Source organism: Siphateles boraxobius, unplaced genomic scaffold (assembly GCF_051911475.1).
Source record: "Siphateles boraxobius isolate OS27281-9 unplaced genomic scaffold, OSU_SipBor_1 12, whole genome shotgun sequence".
Taxonomy (NCBI): domain Eukaryota; kingdom Metazoa; phylum Chordata; class Actinopteri; order Cypriniformes; family Leuciscidae; genus Siphateles; species Siphateles boraxobius.
Window position 1 is genome coordinate 4,526,869 of NW_027508722.1, and position 24,781 is coordinate 4,551,649.

Below are 24,781 nucleotides of genomic sequence, written 5' to 3' on the forward strand. Positions count from 1 at the left end.
TAACTTCTTACCTCACAGAAGAAATGAGTTCATCCAGCTGCTAAGGTTCAGTAGTTAAAAAGAGAATGAACTCAAAATAAAGACTTTGCATATAAATGAAACCCACGTTATATTTAATAGGAAGACAGAATAGTACAATGCTTTTCAGTATGATAAAGGAATTGAAATGACACAACTTTATAAAGTTGTAAGACAAAGGACTTGAACCCACACTCTCTGGGTCATATGCCTGTCACTCATCTCATTGAGCCCCTGGGAAGACATGTGTTTCCATAGATGTAGAAGTTCCATAGTTCAAATGAGAATCAACTGAAAATGAAGATTTAGTATTTAAATGGACAGCATGTTATGTTTAATGAGTTTAGTTTATATTATTGTGATTCACTGTTAGGTGGTTGTCCTGCACCTTTAATAAATAAAGTTAGTCCAAGATGCAGTGTATAGATTAATAAAATATTATATTACAACATATTTTCATTTTTACAATTATTACTTAAGTTCTGTATTGATTACGAAGTTTTGTCATCATCTAAAGGTTCTAAATGGTTTAGATTTAGTGTATTTAACTGATTTTGTACTGATGTTCCTCATCTCTATTTGTTAAGATTAACAGATTCTTGTAGGAATCTTACAATTCTGGACTTTTGGTACTACTTAGGATATTGAACTGCACTAAAGGAGAGAATGTTTTGTCCTAAAGTCTGGAACAGGTTTCCTGATAATGTTCACTATTCTGACAAACAGTCCTAGTTTAATTGTAGATTAAACACATCTCTTTAAACAAGAATTCACGCAATGCATTTTATAATTTTGTCATTTTGTTCTATTAGATCTAATACATATTTTTATGTTCTATTTTCAGTTTCTAAATTGTCATGGGCATATTAGATATTATGTCATCTCCAATTTGGATCCAGCCTTGTATGAGGATTTCAGATGATGCTAACTTCTGTGAAGAGATGATGCCAACTCTGTTTTAAAGTTGACATGAAATCAAAATTGACCCTATTAACTTTGTTAGTACATATAACTTGTCTTGTGGTGAACAATTAATCTGTGGAAGTTAATGCTCAGAAAAAATACAAGTACTCCACAGCGACTCCTGGGGTCACTGTTTCACAAATGGAAATTTTGCATAGTGTGCCTTTAATGTAATACAACACTATTAACTAAAGCTTAAAACAATTATTGAACCTGGTCTTTAAACTGTAGAAGTTTGTCAGTTTATAAATCCATTAACACCATATACCTAGCCTCTCTTTGTTCTGCTAATGGTCACAATTGTGACCTGACGAATAATCAAGTTTTTTGTATGGACTTTGATATATTTTTTTGACGTAATTGATAAAGATTGTTTAATATCCTTATAAATTCATACATGTTATCTCAGGGAAAAGAAATTGGAATTACATGGGTTAACTGCCGTATGCAACTTTAACCTATATTTTTGCTATAAGTACATTACTTTGACAGTCACCTTTGATAATGTCTTGTACAATTATGTTTTTTTAATGCTGCCTAGAAACAATATTGTGGGAGGTGATAAAAATGTGAATTAAAAATAAGTTATTTTTAGTTTAAATACCTTTGAGCACATTGGATAAAGTAAGCAAATTAGAGTGGGCCTTTTAAGAAGTGATTTTAAAGCACTATTGTTGCATATTTAAATCTATATAGAAAAGAATACTAACCGTTTCTTTAGTTTTTCACAATGACACTTATGGTTACACTACTTGCTTTTCCCAGTATGGTTTGTGAAACTAAACTTAGTGCCTAGTTAAGAATGGCTAGAAGAATGCACGCAACTTTCCAAATGTAAGATAAGCCCATGCAATAAAGGTCACATATTCCAAGAATTGACACATTTGCTTTAATAAAATTGAAGAAAAAAACGACATGAAACAACATTTAACAAAGCTTTGCCATAAAAATAAATAAATCAGTAGCATTTCAGAACATAATGGACAAAATTAACCTAATTTCAATAGCTTTAGAAAACATGACTTAAATAAATATTTGCCATTCATTAAAAAAAAACAAAAAAAAAACACTACCACCATTTCAATGGAATTACAATCCTGAAAACTACTTTAAACTTCAAACTACTTCAACCTTCTTCAAACTTTCAGGTCCAAACTTTCACAAGCCAGCTTAAACGTTATCTCGGCCAACTTTTTAATCTATTATTTTACTAGGAATCTTTTGAACATTGCACAATTCACATGTTTTAACGATTGCTACACATTGGATTTGATTAAACAATCTTCAAAGTTATAGCCTCTTGCTTTACTCAGCATTTGCTTTATACTCATACACTGTGGTTTGCTTAATTTTACAGAGACTTAAGTTGTTGAAGGTAGAACTGCAGCAATTGGCTCCAAATTACACAATAATCTAAAGTTGTATAACATGGGGCTCAAACCCACTATCTCTGTGTCAGAAGCCTGTCACTCATCTCATTGCGCCACGGTGAAGTTGTGTTTTTGCTAAGATGCAGAAGGTCCATAGTTCAAGTGCATAAACCAACAAATATAATGACATAAAGCAATCAAATTTTTAACTATGATTTCAAAAGTTTTAAGCGTTTTGGCAAAAAAAACGTATATTTCTGGAAAACTAGGTGGCGCTCTGTTCAAACTTCTCATGTACCTTCAGGACATGGTGTTGATGATCCATACTAAATTTTGGTATCTGTAATAATCAGTATCTGCGGATTCAACATGACACAAGGAATGCATTGATACCACATTTATGATTTTCTGACAAACTGTGCAAAAGTTATTGGCCAAAATAGCCATTTTTACCAGATCTCATGACCTGTAGGTGGCGCTGTTCCCAACTTTGGCATGGACACTCAGATCATGGTTTCGATGAAGCGTACCAATTTCCGTTTCGATTGATTAAACTTTGGCTGAGATACAGCCTCTGAACCAATTTTGGGTCAACCTCGTTAAGTTTGCAACATCATGACTTTTTTTTTAACCAGTATGGCATGAAATTCTGTTGAGTCATTTCTGTGCAGCTCAGTCCAAAGATCATTTGAGCAAGTGTTTGGACAAAATTGGACAAAATTTGAAGGAGGAGTAGCAAAAAAACTGATTACTGTACTTTTCAAAATGGCCACTACTGTAATGGGCGGAGTCTTAATGTACGATATTGATTGCAATCATCATAATGAGTGGATTCAGGTGTATTAAGTTTAATTTTTCAAGATCTAAGGGTTCAAAAGTTATAACCATTTTAATGTTTAATTTTTGAACTGGTGGTGGTGCTATAGAGTTGGTCCTAGAGGGTCAAAATTTGGTCAAATTGGTATTCATGAGCATCACTACAAGTGTGCCAAATTTCATCATTTTCCTACTTACGGTTCATAGGGCTGCCATAGACTCCCATTTGCGGAATAATAATAATAATAATAATTAAAGCTGCAAGCAGCCTTACGGGGCCAAGCCTTCAATGGTTCCATGGGTTCAAAAAGTACTTAAAAATACTTTGCTTTCAAAACTTTAAAATAAACTTTAATAACCAAAGTATTCTTACTTATTAACTTCTTACCTCACAGAAGAAATGAGTTCATCCAGCTGCTAAGGTTCAGTAGTTAAAAAGAGAATGAACTCAAAATAAAGACTTTGCATATCTGCATTAAGTTTAATTTTTCAAGATCTAAGGGTTCAAAAGTTATAACCATTTTAATGTTGAATTTTTGAACTGGTGGTGGCGCTATAGAGTTGGTTCTAGAGACTCAAAATTTGGTCAAATTGGTATTCATGACCATCACTAAAAGTTTGTCAAATTTCATAATTTTCCTACTTGTGGTTCAAAGGGCTGCCACTGACAACCATTCTGGGTGAAGAAGAACAATTAATTTTACATAAAAGCACTGCATGTTGTATGTGATAGCTTCAGATGAGACCATTCTTAGGCACAATGCCTGGAACAGATGCAACTTCTGCATCTTTTCCTGCCACAGTACCTCATGCGGTCTGGGCACATGTCACACTGAGTTGCGAACCCACAACGCTGAGCATCGGGATCCGTGGTGTAACACGTTGAGCTAATCACTCAAGCATGTTCACCAGCCTGCTGATTAGAGGTTTCAGTGTGAGAATGAGTTCACAAAAAAGTTCCATGGCTCGTTAACCAGATTAGCATGCTAAGCTAGCTTAATGCTAATTTAGCTTATGACGTGGTACATCCAATCCTGGCAAAATAGATATCCTCGGATTTGACATGACACAAGGAATCGATAGACACCAATTTTATGATTTTGTGACAAACTGTTCACAAGTTACAGCCTGTGAACCAATGTTGGGTCGATCTTGTTAAATTTGCGACATCATAACTTTTTATTTCCAGTATAGCAAAAAAATCGGGAACAGTACTTCTATGCGGCTCGGTCCAAAGATCCTTTGAGCAAATTTTGGACAATTTTGGACAAATTCTGAAGGAGAAGCAGCGAAAAAACTGTTTTACATTCGCTCCAATATGGCGACCAGTCACATTGTTGAAAAATAACATATGAGATATCGTTGAAATTGATATAACCCAAGGAATATATTGACATAAAGAAATCAAATTTCAAGCAATGTTAGCAAAAGTTATAAGCGTTTTTTTAAAAAAAACACTGATATCTCTGGAACACTAGGTGGCGCTGTGATCAAACTTCTCAGGTCCCTCCGGGCCATGCTAATGGTGATCCATACCAAATTTGGTGAAGAAATTTCAAATAGTTCAAAAGATATTGCAAATTATGACAAAATTCAAAATGGCGGACACGGGGTACATCCCACCATGGCAAAATTGATATCCACGGATTCGGCATGACGCAAGGAATCCATAGATACCACAATTATGATTTTCTGACAAAGTGTTCAAAAGTTATTGTCCAAAATAGCAATTTTGCATATCTCATCACCCGTAGGTGGCGCTGTTCCCAACGTTGGCATGGAACCTCAACACATGCTTACGATGAAGTGTACCAATTTTCGTTTCGATTGATCAAACTTTGGCCGAGATACAGCCTCTTATTGGTTGTGATCAGGTAGACTAAGTTTCATGTCTCTAGATCAAAGGGTTCAAAAGTTATAACCATTTCGATGTTAAATTGTAGAACTGGTGGTGGCGCTATAGAGTTGGTTCTAGAGGGTCAAAAATTGGTCCAATTACTATTCATTAGCATCACTACAAGTGTGCCAAATTTCATCATTTTCCTACTTACGGTTCATAGGGCTGCCATAGACTCCCATTTGCGGAATAATAATAATAATAATAATAATAAAAATAATAACAATAATAATAATAAGAAAACTAACAGATACAATAGGTGCCTTGCCCTTCGGGCTTGGCCCCTAATAGTAATAATAATAAGAAAACTAACAGATACAATAGGTGCCTTGCCCTTCGGGGCTTGGCCCCTAACTAACAGATACAATAAGTGGCTCAGCCCCTTCGGGGCTTGGCCCCTAACTAACAGATACAATAGGTGGCTCAGCCCCTTCGGGGCTTGGCCCCTAATAATAATGTATAGCACACAGGGGTGCCCAATCCTACTCTGTGCAGTACAGTCTATCGGCAGGACTGGGCACCCCTGGTCTTTAATAATGGAGTTTGCAAATTTGACTCATTGGGAGTTTTTGGTGAACTGACAGCTACCTCTTGATTTTGAGTTGAACTGCGACACATCTGGCTGCCATTTTGGAGTATGGCCCAAAGGCTTTGATTAGGTAATTCAGTTGTGTTTGATTAAAGATGGTATTGCAATCTTCAGGGAGGGGGGCATCCAAGAGTGTAACTGCGTCCCCCCTCTACTTAGTAGGCCTTTCCACCTGTCGAGGAGCTCCTTCAAGGTATGAAGAATTTCAACTGATTTAACTATGGAGAAGTGAGACACTAAAAGAAAAAATTGGCGAAAATGGCCCACAGAAGGCATTCTTACAAGGTAGTGTGATCGAGCGGTCTAAGGCGCTGGATTAAGGCTCCAGTCTCTTCGGGTGCATGGGTTCAAATCCCACCGCTGCCAAGAATGCATTTTAGAAGGCACCTGTGAAAAGACTGGAGAAGTGACACTGCTTGCTCCCAGTCTCTTCAAAACTCAGCCGTTTTTGCTTTCCTTGGCCGAACTCGGCGGGCTTCAGAGCCTGACGATGAAGGTCCATACCCAACAATTTCTCTATTTCTGAAATTTAATGGCCAGAGAATGGCCCACTAGAGTGGCCAAACCGGGGTAGCGTGGCTGAGGCGTCTAAGGCGCTGGAATTAGGCTCCAGTCTCTTCGGGGGCGTCGTTTCGAATCCCACACGCTGCCAGCAGAGGTGTTAATGAGGGCCAGACACCTAAAGTGTGCTCTGAAAAGGTGCAAAAGCAGCTGAAAATATGCATCCTCTTGAATCAGAGACAACAATAACTTGCAATTATTATACTGACACTTCAAAAATGATTTTTAAATATAATAATAATGTATAGCACACAGGGGTGCCCAATCCTGCTCTGTGCAGGACAGTCGATCGGCAGGAATGAGACTTGTTGGTGAACTGACAGCTACCTCTTGATTTTGAGTTTAACTGCGACACATCTGGCTGCCATTTTGGAGTAGCCAAGCCAGGGTAGCGTTGCCGAGGGGTCTAAGGCGCTGGATTTAGGCCCCAGGCTCCAGTCTCTTCGGGGGCGTGGGTCCGAATCCCACTGCTGCCAGCAGAGGTTTTAATGAGGGCCCGACACCTAAAGTGTGCTCTGAAAAGGTGCAAAAGCAGCTGAAAATATGCACCCTCTTGAATCAGAGACAACAATAACTTGCAATTATTATAATGACACTTCCAAAATGAATTTAAATATAATAATAATGTATAGCAGGACAGTCGATCGGCAGGACTGAGAGTTTTTGGTGAACTGACAGCTACCTCTTGATTTTGAGTTTAACTGCGACACATCTGGCTGCCATTTTGGACTATGGCCCAAATGCTTTGATTAGGTAATTCAGTTGTGTTTGATTAGAGATGGAATTGCAATCTGCAGGGAGGGGGGCCTCCAAGAGTGTAACTGCATCCCCCCTCTACTTAGTAGACCTTTCCACCTGTCGAGGAGCTCCTTCAAAGCATGAAGAATTTCAACTGATTTAACTATGGAGAAGTGAGACACTAAAAGAAAAAATTGATGAAAATGGCCCACAGAAGGCATTCTCACAAGGTACCGTGGCCGAGCGCTCTAAGGCGCTGGATTAAGGCTCCAGTCTCTTCGGGGATGTGTGTTCAAATCACACCACTGCCAAGTCTACATTTTAGAAGGCAATTGTGAAAAGACTGGAGAAGTGACACTGCTTGCTCCTAGTCTCTTCAAAACTCAGCCGTTTTTGCTTTCCTTGGCCGAACTCGGCGGGCTTCAGAGCATGACGATGAAGGTCCAAACCCAACAATTTCTCTATTTCTGAAATGTAATGGCCAGAAAATGGCCTACTAGAGCAGCCAAGCCGGGGTAGCGTGGCCGAGGGGTCTAAGGTGCTGGATTTAAGCTCCAGTCTCTTCGGGGGCGTGGGTTCGAATCCCACCGCTGCCAGCAGAGGTTTTAATTAGGGCCAGACACCTAAAGTGTGCTCTGAAAAGGTGCAAAAGCAGCTGGAAATATGCACCCTCTAAAATCAGAGACAACAATAACTTGCAATTATTATAATGACACTTCAAAAAAGAATTTTAAATATAATAATAATGTATAGCACACAGGGGTGCCCAATCCTGCTCTGTGCAGGACAGTCGATCGGCAGGACTGAGAGTTTTTGGTGAACTGACAGCTACCTCTTGATTTTGAGTTTAACTGCGACACATCTGGCTGCCATTTTGGAGTAGCCAAGCCGGGGTAGCGTTGCCGAGGGGTCTAAGGCACTGGATTTAGGCCCCAGGCTCAAGTCTCTTGGCCCAAATGCTTTGATTAGGTAATTCAGTTGTGTTTGATTAGAGATGGAATTGCAATCTGCAGAGAGGGGGGCCTCCAAGAGTGTAACTGCATCCCCCCTCTACTTAGTAGGCCTTTCCACCTGTCGAGGAGCTCCTTCAAAGCATGAAGAATTTCAACTGATTTAACTATGGAGAAGTGAGACACTAATAGAAAAAATTGGCGAAAATGGCCCACAGAAGGCATTCTCACAAGGTAGCGTGGCCGAGCGCTCTAATGCGCTGGAGTAAGGCTCCAGTCTCTTCGGGGACATGAGTTCAAATCCCACCGCTGCCAAGTGTTCATTTTAGAAGGCAATTGTGAAAAGACTGGAGAAGTGACACTGCTTGCTCCCAGTCTCTTCAAAACTCAGCCGTTTTTGCTTTCCTTGGCCGAACTCGGCGGGCTTCAGAGCCTGACGATGAAGGTCCACACCCAACAATTTCTCTATTTCTGAAATTTAATGAGCAGAAAATGGCCCACTAGAGTAACCAAGCCGGGGTAGCATGGCCGAGGGGTCTAAGGCGCTGGATTTAGGCTCCAGTCTCTTCGGGGGCGTGGGTTCAAATCCCACTGCTGCCAGCAGAGGTTTTAATGAGGGCCAGACACCTAAAGTGTGCTCTGAAAAGGTGCAAAAGCAGCTGAAAATATGCACCCTCTAAAATCAGAGACAACAATAACTTGCAATTATTATAATGACACTTCCAAAATGAATTTAAATATAATAATAATGTATAGCACACAGGGTTGCCCAATCCTGCTCTGTGCAGGACAGTCGATCGGCAGGACTGAGAGTTTTTGGTGAACTGACAGCTACCTCTTGATTTTGAGTTTAACTGCGACACATCTGGCTGCCATTTTGGAGTAGCCAAGCCGGGGTAGCGTTGCCGAGGGGTCTAAGGTACTGGATTTAGGCCCCATGGCTCCAGTCTCTTGGCCCAAATGCTTTGATTAGGTAATTCAGTTGTGTTTGATTAGAGATGGAATTGCAATCTGCAGGGAGGGGGGCCTCCAAGAGTGTAACTGCGTCCCCCCTCACTTAGTAGGCATTTTCACCTGTCCAGGAGCTCCTTCAAGGCATGAAGAATTTCAACTGATTTAACTATGAAGTGAGACACTAAAAGAAATTATTATAATGACTCACTCATCAAAGAGCATGGTTTCGGCAACTGATGTGAGAGCAGGTATTCTTGAGTAGAACTTGCTGAGGCTGCTCTGAATGTCTCTCCATTCTGGAACACTTCTCAGTAGGACCCACTCTAGTTCTCTTGTATTCTCCAGTGAGCAGCTCCAATTGTCAAGGTAATGCACTGATGCTGAGTAAAAGCTTCTCACTGCACAATAAAAATCATCAGCTTTTATGTCACCAGCTTCAACAAGGGTGGCTAACTGTGTTTTGATGTCAGAGGGAATGAATGATTCCTCCAGCCTGGCCTGCAAGACATTTCTCAGATCATAAATGTGCAAAGCCACTTCTGTGGCAGATATATTTTCTTGCTCTACTGTCGCCAGTGCACGATGGAAAGCTGCAGTTTGCTTAAGTGCAAATCCAAGCCAAAGTTTTGTGCAAGGGCTGCTGAATGTGTCTTTTAGAAACTTTGGCCACTTTTCTTGAGAAAGAAAGTATGCATGTAGACCATCAAAAAGGTGCAGAATTCATTCAAGAGCTGGACCAAGAGAGAGGAAACGTGTGCTGCCATGCTGCAGTAATTTTTGATAGTCCAGCTGTACAAAGTCACAAAACTCCTTGAGCTCCCTTACGCGCACTGTATAGATATGAAAGTATTTGTATACCTTCACAGCAAAACACTCCAAATCAATTGGTAAGCAATCCACTGCTGTTTGCAGGGTATTGTGGATGATGTGTGCATTACAGCCAATGCCCAGAATATCCCTTCCTAGCTGCATTTGCAGCTTTCTCCAGATATTGCCTTTACCAGCTCTTTTAACACCACCAAAGTTTGTGTTAGTGTTATCAGCACAAAGTGCAACTATTTTCTGATCAAGGCCTTGTTTTTCAATGACATGGGAAATGTAGGCAGTTTGCAAATCAGTTGTCTCACCTGGCAGAGATGAACATTCAATTATCTTGACCTTTACACCCTCTAGTGGCTTGAAGTATCGCACAAGCACAGGAAACAATTTAATGTCTTTGTGGTTGGATGCATCCACAGTTAATGTGACACAGGAGCACTTGTCCAAATCATGCTGAACTTCTTCCTCTGACAAAGGACCAAGAACGTTGCATATTATAGCCTCAGATTTAGTGCGAGCAGAAGAAAATTTCGGATCATACAATTTCTTGATCAATTTTGCAGTGCAGTCAGCTGACCGAAAACTATGGCCATGAATAACAGAATGGTATGCAAAAAGTCCTTCACTTGCATGCACTTTATCAGATTCGCAACTTTGCTTCACAAAAAATTCGCTGACACTTGGAGTAGCACACTTACTTTTAGCAGCGTCCATGTGCTTATTTGTGTGCATATGCTGCGTAATGTCGGCTCGGCCTCCGTGAGCAATGGAAAAGCGAGCCCCGCAAATGTTGCATCTTAATTTACTTGCCTCTGATAGTGACTCTCTTTTGAGAAATTTTAACTCTTTTTGAAGATCCTCATTAAATGTACATGTACGCTTCTTTGACATCTTTGCACCTGAGTCAAGCTTATCCGTTTGCTCTCGTCTCGTATACACTTAACTGTGACGTCGGATTCCGCCTTCACTAAATGCAAGTTGATTGAGTGAATTGTGATTGGATGGAATTGTCCTTCTGCCTTCTCTTATTGGATGGAAAATGTTTTCTCTATGAGGAAAATATATGAGGTGATTTGCTAGTTTTATTATTAGGCTATTTCGAAGAGTACTCGCGCTATCACTCAGGAAAAAATAAAATAAAATAAAAAACCTACAATATATATTAACGATGAAATACGGGACAAAACATGATTTTTTCATAATAAGTCGGGACACTAAAATTAGAGTTGAAATACGGGACTCTCCCGGGAAAAACGGGACGTCTGGTCACCCTACCTATGGCCTACTGTTGCTCAGCATTACAGCATTCAGACTTGAGCATCAGATAGAGGAGGGGTAACAGAATTCTCCAACACATCCCCCCTTTGGGACTAACTCTAGTCCCACCTTCAATTATCCCAGGATGTATCTCCATGAGCAGGTCTCTTTCATATCCTACCAATATGATAAATTTAGACCATCCAGTCATTCTACCAATAGACCTGTTATCACAGAGGTACACCCTGGAGGAAGAGTGAGACCAAACATCTCCACCCCCATTTGTCTGGAGTGGAGTAAAAGATCTCGCCTTCCTGTCAAACCATCATTCTCTATATGGACAAAGCAGCTTCAAACATTCCGTGTATTCATCATACAGTGTATAGTCTCGAAGTTACAATTGTCCCACGATGCCAGAGGAACCATGCAGGCGCTTCCTGGTGGCCCGTGGCGCTATCTGGGTTGCTACACCGTTGCCAGAGGTGCCCTGGCAGTGCCTAGGGCGCTATCTGGTGTTGGAGCAGACAGCGGGTTTTTAAACCACCAGTTGAGTCTGCCCTTTGTTGAAACAACAGTAGATGACCGCGCTTGCAAATAATTCCTCTTTTACATCTTATATACAACAGTTCCAGTAGTCTAAATGCACACAATGTCAAGGCTTCTTCGTTTTGTTACTGTAATATGCCCATATATGTAAAAAGGTGGATAAAGTGATCTAAAAATAACAAAAACACTCTCATTTCTTTTGCATACAATTACATCACCTCATATCACGGGTAATGTTCTGTTTTAAACCTTCTATTTCCCTTCAGTCTTGCATTAAAATTTGTGACAGCAGTGTGATTATATAAAAACATATCTTAACATGATTATAAGTATAGGATATACAGGACGGGGGCCCTTAAAATAAATGCATAACTGCCCATCTTACTAACTCCCTACTCTACCCATGCATGTTCTAACAAGCTTCCTATTTTTACCCCCAAAAAGAAAGACAGAGTTTTCTAACTCCCTCTCTTGTCAAAAAACAAAGTCAAAAACCTTATAACAAAATTAACAGGTACCCCCAGTCCTTTTACCTTTTTTCATTAGAACTCATCTAACTCATCCAGGCCTGGTCCAATAGGATAGACTCCTGAGTTGCATCCAATGTCAACTCTGTCTCGGTTAACCGACACATTGATCATCTGCTTGGCTCGGGTCATTGACTGAGCAGCTGCAGTGGCCAACATGGATCTGAGAAAAGGTATAACGCAACAGAACAGCAGAAGAGCAACAACAACAACCACAACTATTATTATCCCCACCTTAATCAGCCACTCTTTCCAGGCTCCAAACAAAGAATCAAACCAGTATCCAATATTTCTGTCCCTTCCCGCATTTTCAGCAGCCTCTTGTCTTAGCGCCTTCAGTTTCTTCATAGCCCTAGTGAAAGTTCCATCGGGGGCTGTGTTATTAGGAATAAAGGTGCAGCAGTCAGTCCCAAACATTACACATACTCCTCCTTTATCTGCCAATAACCAATTCAAGGCTTGCCTATTTTGCCATGTCATTTTGCTGGTGGCTTTTAATTGTTGGCCTAGCGCCTCAAGTGCATCATCCGTATAATTAATAAATCTTTGCTGATTGTAGTATATGTAATTTATACATTCAGTATTCTTATTAACAGGTACCCATAGAAGAAATGATTCAAACCCTGACTTTATTTCATCCCTAGCCTTAAATTCATGTGGTATTCCTCTAGGCTGTCCAATTGCATCAATTTTAACATTGGGATCTGGGGTATAAGCTCTCTTAGCTCTGTGCTTATGTCTACTCAACTTTTCTATCGTTTCTTCCTCATTGAGATCCCAGTTTACAATTCCTATTCCTTGAGCTAGCCTCACCCTGGCACAGAGTCCTTTCCAATCAACTAGGGTGGCTCTTAGTCGTTTACCCCCACATAGCCAAAAGAAATCAGCTACTGCTTCAGTTTGATTTTCAAGTGGTCCAATCAGGGGAAAGGATAAGGTAGCATTCTCGCAGTTTTCATGAGCACCTGTTACAGACATGTTTTTATTTATTGTTGCTGTGGCATATATTGAGCTAGAGGATTTATATACGTTTGTCTCGTTGTACATCTCATAATCCAGGTGCCAAATTATAGCACATTTACCTTGAAAGGTTCCTACATTTCGATAGCCCATAGTTTTGTTAAAACATTCATACTCCAATGTTTTATCCAGAATGTAATTTTGTGGGGTCTCCTAATTGGCTTTATCTATTCTTACGTCAAGCTCCTTGCATGCACTTCCCCAACCCTCCTGGTTATAAAATCTTTGATAATAGTGGTTCCCTAACATGGCCAGGCACTCAGCTGGACAGTATGGAATTACATGTCCAGTTCTGTTACAATATTGTGAATTAAATCTGGCACACTGCATGTAGTCATATTGGTTTGGTACTATTCTTAACTTCTTCAAAGGTGAGGGTGAGCATAATACACATGTGCCTTGTTTTACCTGTCTTACAGTATACACTGCCCATTTATACCATTCATTATGATAGGCATCATCCAACAGTTTTTCTTTTTGTAGTTCTACTTCCAAATCAACTTCAGTTTGGGTATAATCTTCATGAATAGTCATAGCTTTCTGCAGGGATCTTTTTACATTATGTCTGCGTGCTTTGTTACCTTGTGTTGGTTGAGTCAGGTTAGGGTGACTTATCCCACTCAAAGCTTGAGAGGTCTGGTAATTCAGTGTCTGGGGGATTAATTTCTGGGAGGTCAATGTCTGCGAAGTCATTTTCTGGGAGGTCGATTCCTGGGATGCCGATGTCTTGGAGGTTGAGTGTGACAAAGTTGTATGGTTCATCAGCAGAGGGTCCTTCTCCAGGGGATTGTTCGCCTGGAGGCATTGTGTCTGGGGAAGCTGCTGCATGAGGTGTATCACCAGAAAGACCAATACTAGGAGCTCTCTCTCCTTCAGGCTCCAGGTCCTCTGAAGGCAGTCCATCATTCCGCTCCGGCATTTCATCCCTTGGCTCAGCGTGTTCAGTCTCCCTAGAATGAGGTTCATCAATGTTAATATCTTCACTTTCAGTTCCCTGCTCTTCTGGGGCATCTTGAGCTATCTCCTCTTGACTCCCTTCCTGACTATCTATTTCCTCCTCTTGCCTTCTAGGTCTCAGCCTTGGGACTCTGGTGCAATGATTCAAATGATACCAGGTTGTGCTGCCCTCTACCTGTACTGCTGTGGGGGTTGCTCTTACTACAGTATAAGGTCCTTCTCTTCGTGGCTCATTCCACCTTCTCCTAAAGACTCTTAGGTATACCTGGTCTCCAGGTACCACCAGACAGGGAACTTCTTCCTCTTCTCTGGGTCCCCTGTTTTGTTCCTGTGAATGAATAGCTTCATGTATAGCAGTCAATTGTCTCATATATGTCCTTAATTCCAATTGTAACTGTTCTAACGGTGGCCCGTCATAAGGTCCTCTCAAATGAGGCACAGGCATTGGTCTCCCAGTCAACATTTCATGGGGGGTCAGATTAGTGATCCTGTTGGTTTGCATTCGATAGCTCATCAGTGCGAGTGGCAACGCATCTACCCAATTAAGTTTAGTGTCCGCACAAATTTTGTTGATTTTGGCCTTAATAGTCCCATTGACCCGTTCCTCAAGTCCCTGTGACTCAGGATGGTAGACACACCCCAGTCTCTGCTTGATCCTCAACTGTTGTATTACTGCCTTTACCGTTCTTTGAATAAAAGCAGACCCATTGTCTGAACTGATCTGGGATGGGATACCAAATCTTGGTATGACCTCTCTCGTCAGAAATTTTATCACTGTCTGTGCTCCTTGCTCTGCTGATGGTTCTGCTTCCACCCATCTACTGAATCTGTCTATAATGACCAACATGTACCTTTTTCCTCTTACTGCTTTTATCATGTCCACATAATCCATTACTAGATGCTTAAAGGGTCCTTCTGGAACTGGAACAGAGCCTATTGGAGTTGTTGTTCCTTTTCTTACATTGTTCTGTGCGCAAATTTCACATTCACTCAGAAATTCATCTACCCTTGTTTGTAAGTATGGGGACCAGAATCCTTGTCTTTTTATCTTTCTCATAATCTCCCCCCTTCCACAGTGGTCAAAACTGTGGGCGTCAGGTATAAGAATATTAAGCAATGGGGTGGGGGCTATCATAAAACCTTCATGAGACCTCCAGATATTATTAGCATCTCTAGTCGCCCCCCTTTGTTGCCATAAGTGTATTTCAGGTGGTGTAGCTCTGGACTGCATTTGGGCAATACTTTCTATAGTAGGAAGGGGCTGGATCAAAACGGATGGTGCCATTACAGCAGATTGACACCCAGAAGCCAATTTTGCTTGGCTATCTGCGGCGTTATTGCCTTTGATAACAAAATCATTTCCTTTCTTGTGAGCCTGGCATTTGACGATGGCCAATTTGGCTGGAAACATCATAGCATTAATCAATGCAGTAATTTGGTCCCCATGTTGGATTGGGGTTCCATCACTCTTTTTGAATCCTCTTTGTTTCCATACTGCACCGAAAAGATGGCATACCCCATGGGCGTATGCAGAATCCGTATAAATGTTGGCTGCTTTATTTTTGGCCAGCAGACATGCTGCCGTAAGGGCTTTTAGTTCGGCCAACTGTGCTTAACAAGGCTGTTCACAACGTTGTGTCAGCACAGGAGTAAAATTGTCCCCATCTCGTTGTACAACAGCAAAACCAGCATGATTACCCGAGTGATCTCTAAAGCATGAGCTCCCTACAAAGTAGTACACGTCTGCATCAACAATTGGTGTTGATTCCAAATCTGGTCTCAGACGAGTGAATGCTAGAGAGGCAGCAACACATTCATGAGGTGTTCCTTCCCCCTCTACTGGGACAAAGTTAGCTGGGTTTGTTGTGGTACATCTTTTGATTGTTATATCAGGATAAGTCAACAATGTGGAGTACGCCAAACATCTGGCCTGTGTCAAAACAAAACGTCCCTGTTCCAATAACTCAGCAATCTTATGATGGGTATAGATGATGACTGGATAGCCCATAGTAACAGCAGAGGCTTTCTCAAAAGCAAAGTATACTGCAGCTAGACCTTGTTGATAACATGGTGGGTAGCCTTGGGCTACACTGTCCAATTTGGTGCTATAGTGGGCAATAGGTTGCTTCTTCCGCCCACTGCATGTCTCCTACATCAGGACAGCAGAAGCAAAGCCCTCTTTTCTGTCTGCTACATACAAATGGAAAGTTCTGTCATAATTTGGAATCGTTAATAATGGGGCTGTTTGTAATTCTTTTTTGAGTGAGCTGAATGCTATCAGTGCATCAGGATCCCATTTCAATGGTGCTCTAAGATTTTGGTGACCAGCCTGTCTCATAATGGTCCGCAATGGAGCTGTTTTGATTGCATAATCTTCTATCCAATCAGCACTAAAACCAGTCATTCCCAAAAATGTCATCATTTGACCCACAGTTTGCGGTTGGGGTGCTTTACTAATTCCTTCCAATTGGCTGGGTGATATTGCCTTTGTTTGATGTGCAATTAATCGACCCAGATACTCTACTTGAGGCAAGCAGTATTGCAATTTCTCCTTTGTGGCTTTATGGCCACCTTCTGCTAATTTGGTTAATACTTTAATGGAGTCCTGATGGCACTGTTCCAGCGTTGTTGAACAGATCAACAAATCATCCACATACTGTATTAATGTACTATCCAGTCTTAAGTCTTCTAGATCAAGTTTTAAAACTTGGTTAAACACATGAGGTGAGTGTTTAAATCCTTGGGGCATTCTCGTGTATGTGTATTGTTTACCTTGGTTAGTGAAGGAAAAAAGGTTTCTGCTTTCTTCTGCTAGAGGAATGCTGAAACATGCAGAGCACAGATCAATCACAGTGAAATAGTTAGCAGCAGGTGGAACATTTGTCAAAAGCGTATGTGGGTTTGGCACCTCTGCTGGCCAGTCTTCCACTACTTCATTCACTGCCCTTAGGTCATGCACTAGTCTCCACTTAGATTTATTGGCTTTTTCTACTGGTAAAATTGGAGTGTTGCAATAGCTAGCGGTCTCAATTAGTACTCCTGCCTCTATTAACCCTTCAATTGTTTTTCTTATGCCTTCTATTGCTTCGCGTTTCAGTGGGTATTGCTGTTTCCTAGGCAGCTGGACTCCTGGTTTAATAGCAATTCTCACAGGGTTTGCTGACTTGACTAGTCCTACATCTGTGTCATGCTTAGACCATAACTGTAGGGGCACCCTTTCTTCCATTTCTATCATTAATTCCTTCATTTTAGAGATTGAGTCATGTTGTTGTTCTGTTTCTACAACCAGTTTTGGGGTACCTATCATATTAGTTACACATAGAATCTTTAGGTGTGTTTTATCTGGTGTTTGTAAAATAAAGGGGTTCTCAGTGGCTTCCCACCGTTTTTCCTTAGCTTTTAACATCATTGGACCTAGATCTTTTGCCCGACATCCTTCAATGACGCACAACGTCACATGTGGGACTGAATTATCAACCCTAAACCATGTTCTGGTGAAGTCACTGTCTTCAATTTGTAGTGCTGCCCCTGTTGGTCCTATAATTATATGGTGTGATCTTAAATGCACTTTCTGGCCCTCAGTTTTCTCTAACCACTCTTTTTCCTGTTCTGGATCCCTAAGGGGGTCATATATCATTGTAGGAGTGATATTCAGTTTCTGGTGAGGTTGGTTTCAGGAATTGTTCTTTTATATACTTTTCCTATCTATCCAGTGTTTGTCTTAGTCCCTCATCTAAATTCCCAATCCAAAATGCATTAGCTTGTGGTTCCTGTTGATCCATTTCACTCATTACTATCATCTGTTTTATACCTGCACTATCTATATATATCCCTTGGGGAGTGCACCATATCTGTAAATTTAGCTTGCATATTGCATCTCTTCCCAACAGATGGACTGGTGTTTGGTCTGATACTAGCACAGGAATTTTAATTTCAGAGTCTTTGACTTTTATGCTGACAGGAGTTGTCATTGGAATTAGCTGCGTTAGTCCCGAGAATCCTACTGTCTTTACATATTTTCCAGACCTGGGGAGGTGTGAGGCATAAGTTGGGCTCAAGCAGGTATATGTTGCTCCTGTATCAAGCATAATAGGTGTTATCTTGTCCTCTATCTTAACCCGCAGCATAGGTTCTTGGTCAGCATTTGATGACAGCATTGGAAGCTGACTCCTCCCCGTAGGATTCTCTGGGCATCCCTAGTATCCTTGGTCCGGGCCACGCCATGGGTTGACGGGGCCAGATACCTGATACTGCTGGTTTTGATTTCCTTGTCGCCCTGGCTGTCTTAGCTGGGGCCCATCTTGGGGCCATGGGTTAACTGGGCAGAATCTCTTGGTGTGTCCAGGCTGATTACATCCCCAACAGGTGCTTGGTTGGTCAGGGTTTCTTTGCTGGTTGTAAAATTGTCTCCCTCTTCCTCTTCCTCTTCCTGGGATTGTTCCATTTCTATTGTCTTGATGTTCAGGAAGGTATATTACAATTGGTGCAGCCAGTTGCTGTGGTTTTCCTGTGTTGACGGGCACATTCTGATTCATGTTGTTTGGTGCTTGCTGGACAGTCTGGGGAGCTTGACTTGGTATGTTGACAGCCGCCATCATGGCAGTCGGGTTGTCTGTCTCCTTCACCGCAGCTTGCACTTTCTTCTTTTTGTTGATTGATTCATCCAGCTGCAACTGGGTTAGTTTTCTTTGAAGATCTCTTTCTTGGTTTTTCAGCTTCTGCTCATTTTTTCTGTGTTGTTCTACTGCATGAGCCACATGGTCACTAAATTATTTAGGTGACTTTGAGGTCAGTCCCACCACATCTTCTAACTTGGCTTTCACTGGTGCAGGCATGGCTTCCACAATGGCAGTTCTGAACAGTGCTGTTATTACTGGGTCATGTTCGGGGTTTCTCTCCAATTCTTGCTTCCACTTCCTTGCTTGTTTCTGGACATAGGTGATTGGGTTTTCTCCGTCTCCTATTGGCTCTCCTTTCAGTGATTTTGGGTCCATTTGGGTCTGATAATATTTTCTCAGCACTTGCCATATCGCTGGTGTGCATTGGTCCAGTGGTCTGGCGTCCATTCTAGGTGAATCAATCGCCTGATGTAGTCCTGCGTCCTGTAAGATCTCATTAGTCCTAGCTCCTCCCACGCATTTAGCCAGCAGGGCCTTAACATCTCCAAGGGCCAAAATCTTGCCCATTGTCTCTTCTTCCAGCGATCTGATCCACTTGCCAGCTCCTTCATGTAAATCAGGTAGGTGGGCTATCAGTCCTTCCAGATCCTGCCCCGCCCACGGCACATACTGTCCCTTTTGACCTTTAATTAGGATGGGGCACTGCACAGTTTCTTCCTTCAGTGGGTCCTCCTCTTGTTTGCATGTACTTATCATAGGGCAAAACTTATGATTTTCCATATGCCAGTCTTCTTCTCCCCTATACATGCTTGGTTTCTTTAGTGCCGTTCCCTTAGGTTGTATGGGGTGGCTGGTGGGGCAGCTGGCGAGATATCCTCAAGGAGTAGGGTCCCTGTCACACTCTTGACTTCCCTGCGAGGTCTGGCTGGGCTGAGTGAGCGTGACTTGTGCTTTCGGCGGTTCTGATGTCTCTGGTGTTCTTGAGGTTCGTGTTGTTCTGAGCCCGTGACATTCTTCAGGGATTCCTGTAAGCGTTTAAAGCTGTGATTGATTTGTTCTTCTGTTGTCCTTATATCTTGTTCCAGCTCATCACATTCTTGTTCGAACAGCTGATTGGTGTCTACTTCCTGGTTCAGTTTTTCCCCAAGACTCTGCAGGGCTTTCGCTGCATAATGGTATGGATTAGACAGGGTGGGGTTCTTGCGTTCAGTAAGGTGTTTCCTATTCAAGCTGCTACCTTGACTTCCATCATGGCTTGATGGCCCCTTGTTTAGTGGAGATGATGCTTCAAACATGTCAGCATCTGCCAATATTTTGTGGTCATAACCTGTATTCCTGTGGTCTTCTCTTTCCTCCTCCTCTCTTTCTTCTTCCTCATCCTGCGTATCTGTGAGGGTTACGTTGCCTTTGATCTTCACAGTGCCCTCCATCAGGGGGAGCTGTTTACCAGTCATATCATAGGGTGTGAGCTAATGCTCTCCTATGCCTTTCTTTCCCGTATTCACTGAGTCCCTCCCACATTTGTTTTTCCCTTGACTTCAAACTTTTTCCTTTAAACCTTTTTCTGACTGTTTATCGTCTCTTTATCTTTTTGCTTTATTTGCAATCCGTCTATTCATGCGCTTAAAATTTTATTCACACACTTCTATCCCTTCTTCAATATCAAAAGTATGTAGAAAGCCCCAATGTTCAGTCTTAATTCTCTTTCAACAGACGCTGGGTTTCTCTATCTGGATCACAGTATTTGCAGTCTGGCGAATGGCCAAATAGTGGACAAAATCAATTCTTTGGAGTGTTCTTTGTTTTTTTGGTAAGCACAGTTTTTCACTTGATTTTTACTTGTTAGTTTTATTTTATCCATTAATTTCTAATACATTTTTATACTTCTTTTTTCTATTTATTCTTTATTCTGGACTTTTTTCTGCTTCTGCTGCTATTTCTCACTAATTGGTTCCATTGTCCTCTGCTTCCCAGCACTATCACTGATCAATGACTAGTTAATGCACCTCTTGGCAGAATGCCCGGGAGAGCCAAAAACTCCCTTCTCTCTATATTTTAGTCTTCTGGTGTATACTTTTACATTCTTTAACTCAATTCTTTTAACTTTTCTTACCTTTTTATGTAAAAAACTTTAGCTAATAATTATTATAAGGATTTTAAATGTTTTTGTTCTTTATCTATACTTTACCTTCCTTACTTTGTGCACATTTTAATACCCCCTATTCTCTTTCACAAAAGACAGACAGACAAACAAACAGGTGGTCAGTGTACTTCCTACACTGCCTGGCGCCTTTTAAACACTTCTTTTACTAGACAGTCTACTCTTACTTCATGAGCGCAATCTCCACGCTATGCACTTCTTGCTTTTTGAGACAAACACACATACAGCAGCTTCTTTGGACCTGGAAATCAGACTGCCTTCTTATCTTTTATCTCTCAGTTGTTTTTTAGGTTCTTTTGCAGTGGGGTTTTATAATTGCAGAGCAATCATCAAGCTTGTCAGCTTCTCAGAGGCAATTCACAAAACAAAATATATGCAAAAACTGCTTACCTGATTTTTGGCCGGCCTTTGTTTTGTGAATGCCACCGTCAGCGTCAACACCACGATGATCTCCTGACCCCAAGCGTGCTCCTGGCTGGCTCGCCAATTATGTCGTGGCTAATTGCTGGTCTCTGGTCCTGATCAGTAGTTTTTCAGAGTCTAGTAGGAGTTAGTCTTCAGAAAGTTTTCAGAGTCGAAGTTCCAGGTCTCAGAAGAAGAACTTTATTGAGCAATTCAACAAAGTGAGATGGTCAGCTGAATCATCTGATCTTACAGTGGTTGAAACATAGATTTTATACATCTTTCTTATCGCCAGTGTCCAATTAGTGTTTGTACCGTTATCTCTTACACATTGCTCCTCCTTGGTATCACGCCACCATTAAGATCACATGCTCCGAGGCCTTATTTCTATTGGTGGGGGAGTATCACATGTATAGTTTTTTAAAAAATTACATCATATATGTTTTTTAGTACTTTCCTGTACCTTGCACCAACGTCATCTATGCATTACATGGGTTTTTAGGTACTTTTCCAACTCTACATTGCCCTATGGCCTACTTTAGCTCAGCATTACAGCATTCAGACTTGAGCATCAGATAGAGGAGGGGTAACAGAATTCTCCAACACTACCTCTTTATTTTGAGTTTAACTGAGACACATCTGGCTGCCATTTTGGAGTAGCCAAGCCGGGATAGCGTTGCCGAGGGGTCTAAGGCGCTGGATTTAGGCCCCAGGCTCCAGTCTCTTCGGGGGCGTGGGTTCGAATCCCACCGCTGCCAGCAGAGGTTTTAATGAGGGCCAGACACCTAAAGTGTGCTCTGAAAAGGTGCAAAAGCAGCTGAAAATATGCACCCTCTTGAATCAGAGACAACAATAACATGCAATTATTATAATGACACTTCCTAAATGAATTTTAATAATATAATAATAATGTATAGCAGGACAGTCGATCGGCAGGACTGAGAGTTTTTGGTGAACTGACTGCTACCTCTTGATTTTGAGTTTAACTGCGACACATCTGGCTGCCATTTTGGAGTATGGCCCAAATGCTTTGATTAGGTAATTCAGTTGTGTTTGATTAGAGATGGAATTGCAATCTGCAGGGAGGGGGGCCTCCAAGAGTGTAACTGCATCCCCCCTCTACTTAGTAGGCCTTTCCACCTGTCGAGGAGCTCCTTCAAAGCATGAAGAATTTCAACTGATTTAACTATGGAGAAGTGAGACACTAAAAGAAAAAATTGGCGAAAATGGCCCACAGAAGGCATTCTTACAATGTAGTTTGGCTGAGCTGTCTAAGGCGCTGGATTAAGGCTCCAGTCTCTTCGGGGGCGTGGGTGCAAATCCCACCGCTGCCAAGTCTGCATTTTAGAAGGCACCTGTGAAAAGACTGGAGAAGTGACACTGCTTGCTCCCAGTCTCTTCAAAACTCAGCCGTTTTTGCTTTCCTTGGCCGAACTCGGCGGGCTTCAGAGCCTGACGATGAAGGTCCACACCCAACAATTTCTCTATTTCTGAAATTTAATGGCCAGAGAATGGCCCAATAGAGTGGCCAAACCTGGGTAGCGTGGCCGAGGCATCTAAGGCGCTGGATTTAGGCTCCAGTCTCTTCGGGGGCGTGGGTTCGAATCCCATCGCTGCCAGCAGAGGTTTTAATGAGGGCCAGACACCTAAAGTGTGCTCTGAAAAGGTGCAAAAGCAGCTGAAAATATGCACCCTCTAAAATCAGAGACAACAATAACTTGCAATTATTATAATGACACTTCAAAAATGAATTTTAAATATAATAATAATGTATAGCACACAGGGGTGCCCAATCCTGCTCTGTGCAGGACAGTCGATCGGCAGGACTGAGAGTTTTTGGTGAACTGACAGCTACCTCTTGATTTTGAGTTTAACTGCGACACATCTTGCTGCCATTTTGGAGTATGGCCCAAATGCTTTGATTAGGTAATTCAGTTGTGTTTGATTAGAGATGGAATTGAAATCTGCAGGGAGGGGGGCCTCCAAGAGTGTAACTGCATCCCCCCTCTACTTAGTAGGCCTTTCCACCTGTCGAGGAGCTCCTTCAAAGCATGAAGAATTTCAACTGATTTAACTAGGGAGAAGTGAGACACTAAAAGGAAAAATTGGTGAAAATGGCCCACAGAAGGCATTCTTAAAAGGAAGTGTGGCCGAGCGGTCTAAGGCGCTGGATTAAGGCTCCAGTCTCTTCGGGGGCGTGGGTGCAAATCCCACCGCTGCCAAGTCTGCATTTTAGAAGGCACCTGTGAAAAGACTGGAGAAGTGAAACTGCTTGCTTCCAGTCTCTTCAAAACTCAGCCGTATTTGCTTTCCTTGGCCGAACTCGGCGGGCTTCAGAGCCTGACGATGAAGGTCCACACCCAACAATTTCTCTATTTCTGAAATTTAATGGCCAGAAAATGGCCCACTAGAGTAGCCAAGCCGGGGTAGCGTGGCCGAGGGGTCTAAGGCGCTGGATGTAGGCTCCAGTCTCTTTGGGGGCGTGGGTTCGAATCCCACCACTGCCAGCAGAGGTTTTAATGAGGGCCAGACACCTAAAGTGTCCTCTGAAAAGGTGCAAAAGCAGCTGAAAATATGCACCCTCTTGAATCAGAGACAACAATAACTTACAATTATTATAATGACACTTACAAAATGAATTTAAATATAATAATAATGTATAGCACACAGGGGTCCCCAATCCTGCTCTGTGCAGGACAGTCGATCGGCAGGACTGGGCACCCCTTGTAAATGGAGTTTGCAAATTTGACTCATTGAGAGTTTTTGGTGAACTGACAGCTACCTCTTGATTTTGAGTTTAACCGCGACACATCTGGCTGCCATTTTGGAGTATGGCCCAAAGGCTTTGATCAGGTAATTCAGTGTTGTTTGATTAGAGATGGAATTGCAATCTGCAGGGAGGGGGGCCTCCAAGAGTGTAACTGCATCCCCCTCTACTTAGTAGGCATTTCCACCAGTCGAGGAGCTCCTTCAAGGCATGAAGAATTTCAACTGATTTAACTATGGAGAAGTGAGACACTAAAAGAAAAAATTGGCGAAAATGGCCCACGGAAGGCATTCTTACAAGGTAGCGTGGCCAAGCGGTCTAAGGCGCTGGACTAAGGCTCCAGTCTCTTCGGGGGCGTGGGTTCAAATCCCACCGCTGCCAAGTCTGCATTTTAGAAGGCACCTGTGAAAAGACTGGAGAAGTGACACTGCTTGCTCCCAGTCTCTTCAAAACTCAGCCGTTTTTGCTTTCCTTGGCCGAACTCGGCGGGCTTCAGAACCTGACGATGAAGGTCCACACCAAACAATTTCTCTATTTCTGAAATTTAATGGCCAGAAAATGGCCCACTAGAGAAACCAAGCCGGGGTAGCGTGGCCGAGGGGTCTAAGGCGCGGGATTTAGGCTCCAGTCTTTTCGGGGGCGTGGGTTCGAATCCCACCGCTGCCAGCAGAGGTTTTAATGAGGGCCAGACACTTAAAGTGTTCTCTGAAAAGGTGCAAAAGCAGCTGAAAATATGCACCCTCTTGAATCAGAGACAACAATAACTTGCAATTATTATAATGAAACTTCCAAAATGAATTTAAATATAAATATAGCTGCAAGTAGCAATACGGGGCCAAGCCGCTGAAGG

At 42.0% G+C, this 24,781-nt stretch overlaps 7 non-coding genes across 7 annotated transcripts; all 7 read left to right on the plus strand.

Moving 5' to 3' along the window:
- The first annotated feature begins 7,466 nt into the window (after nucleotides 1-7,466).
- Nucleotides 7,467-7,548, plus strand: trnal-uaa (transfer RNA leucine (anticodon UAA)). Its single transcript has one exon. It is a non-coding gene; the product is annotated as a tRNA-Leu (tRNA).
- Nucleotides 7,549-8,420: 872 nt separating this feature from the next.
- trnal-uag (transfer RNA leucine (anticodon UAG)) lies at nucleotides 8,421-8,502 on the plus strand. The gene has a single exon. It is a non-coding gene; the product is annotated as a tRNA-Leu (tRNA).
- Nucleotides 8,503-22,701: 14,199 nt separating this feature from the next.
- trnal-uag (transfer RNA leucine (anticodon UAG)) lies at nucleotides 22,702-22,783 on the plus strand. Its single transcript has one exon. It is a non-coding gene; the product is annotated as a tRNA-Leu (tRNA).
- A 521-nt stretch (nucleotides 22,784-23,304) lies between these two features.
- On the plus strand, nucleotides 23,305-23,386 carry trnal-aag (transfer RNA leucine (anticodon AAG)). The gene has a single exon. It is a non-coding gene; the product is annotated as a tRNA-Leu (tRNA).
- A 203-nt stretch (nucleotides 23,387-23,589) lies between these two features.
- On the plus strand, nucleotides 23,590-23,671 carry trnal-uag (transfer RNA leucine (anticodon UAG)). Its single transcript has one exon. It is a non-coding gene; the product is annotated as a tRNA-Leu (tRNA).
- A 559-nt stretch (nucleotides 23,672-24,230) lies between these two features.
- Nucleotides 24,231-24,312, plus strand: trnal-aag (transfer RNA leucine (anticodon AAG)). The gene has a single exon. It is a non-coding gene; the product is annotated as a tRNA-Leu (tRNA).
- A 203-nt stretch (nucleotides 24,313-24,515) lies between these two features.
- On the plus strand, nucleotides 24,516-24,597 carry trnal-uag (transfer RNA leucine (anticodon UAG)). Its single transcript has one exon. It is a non-coding gene; the product is annotated as a tRNA-Leu (tRNA).
- Nucleotides 24,598-24,781: the final 184 nt, after the last annotated feature.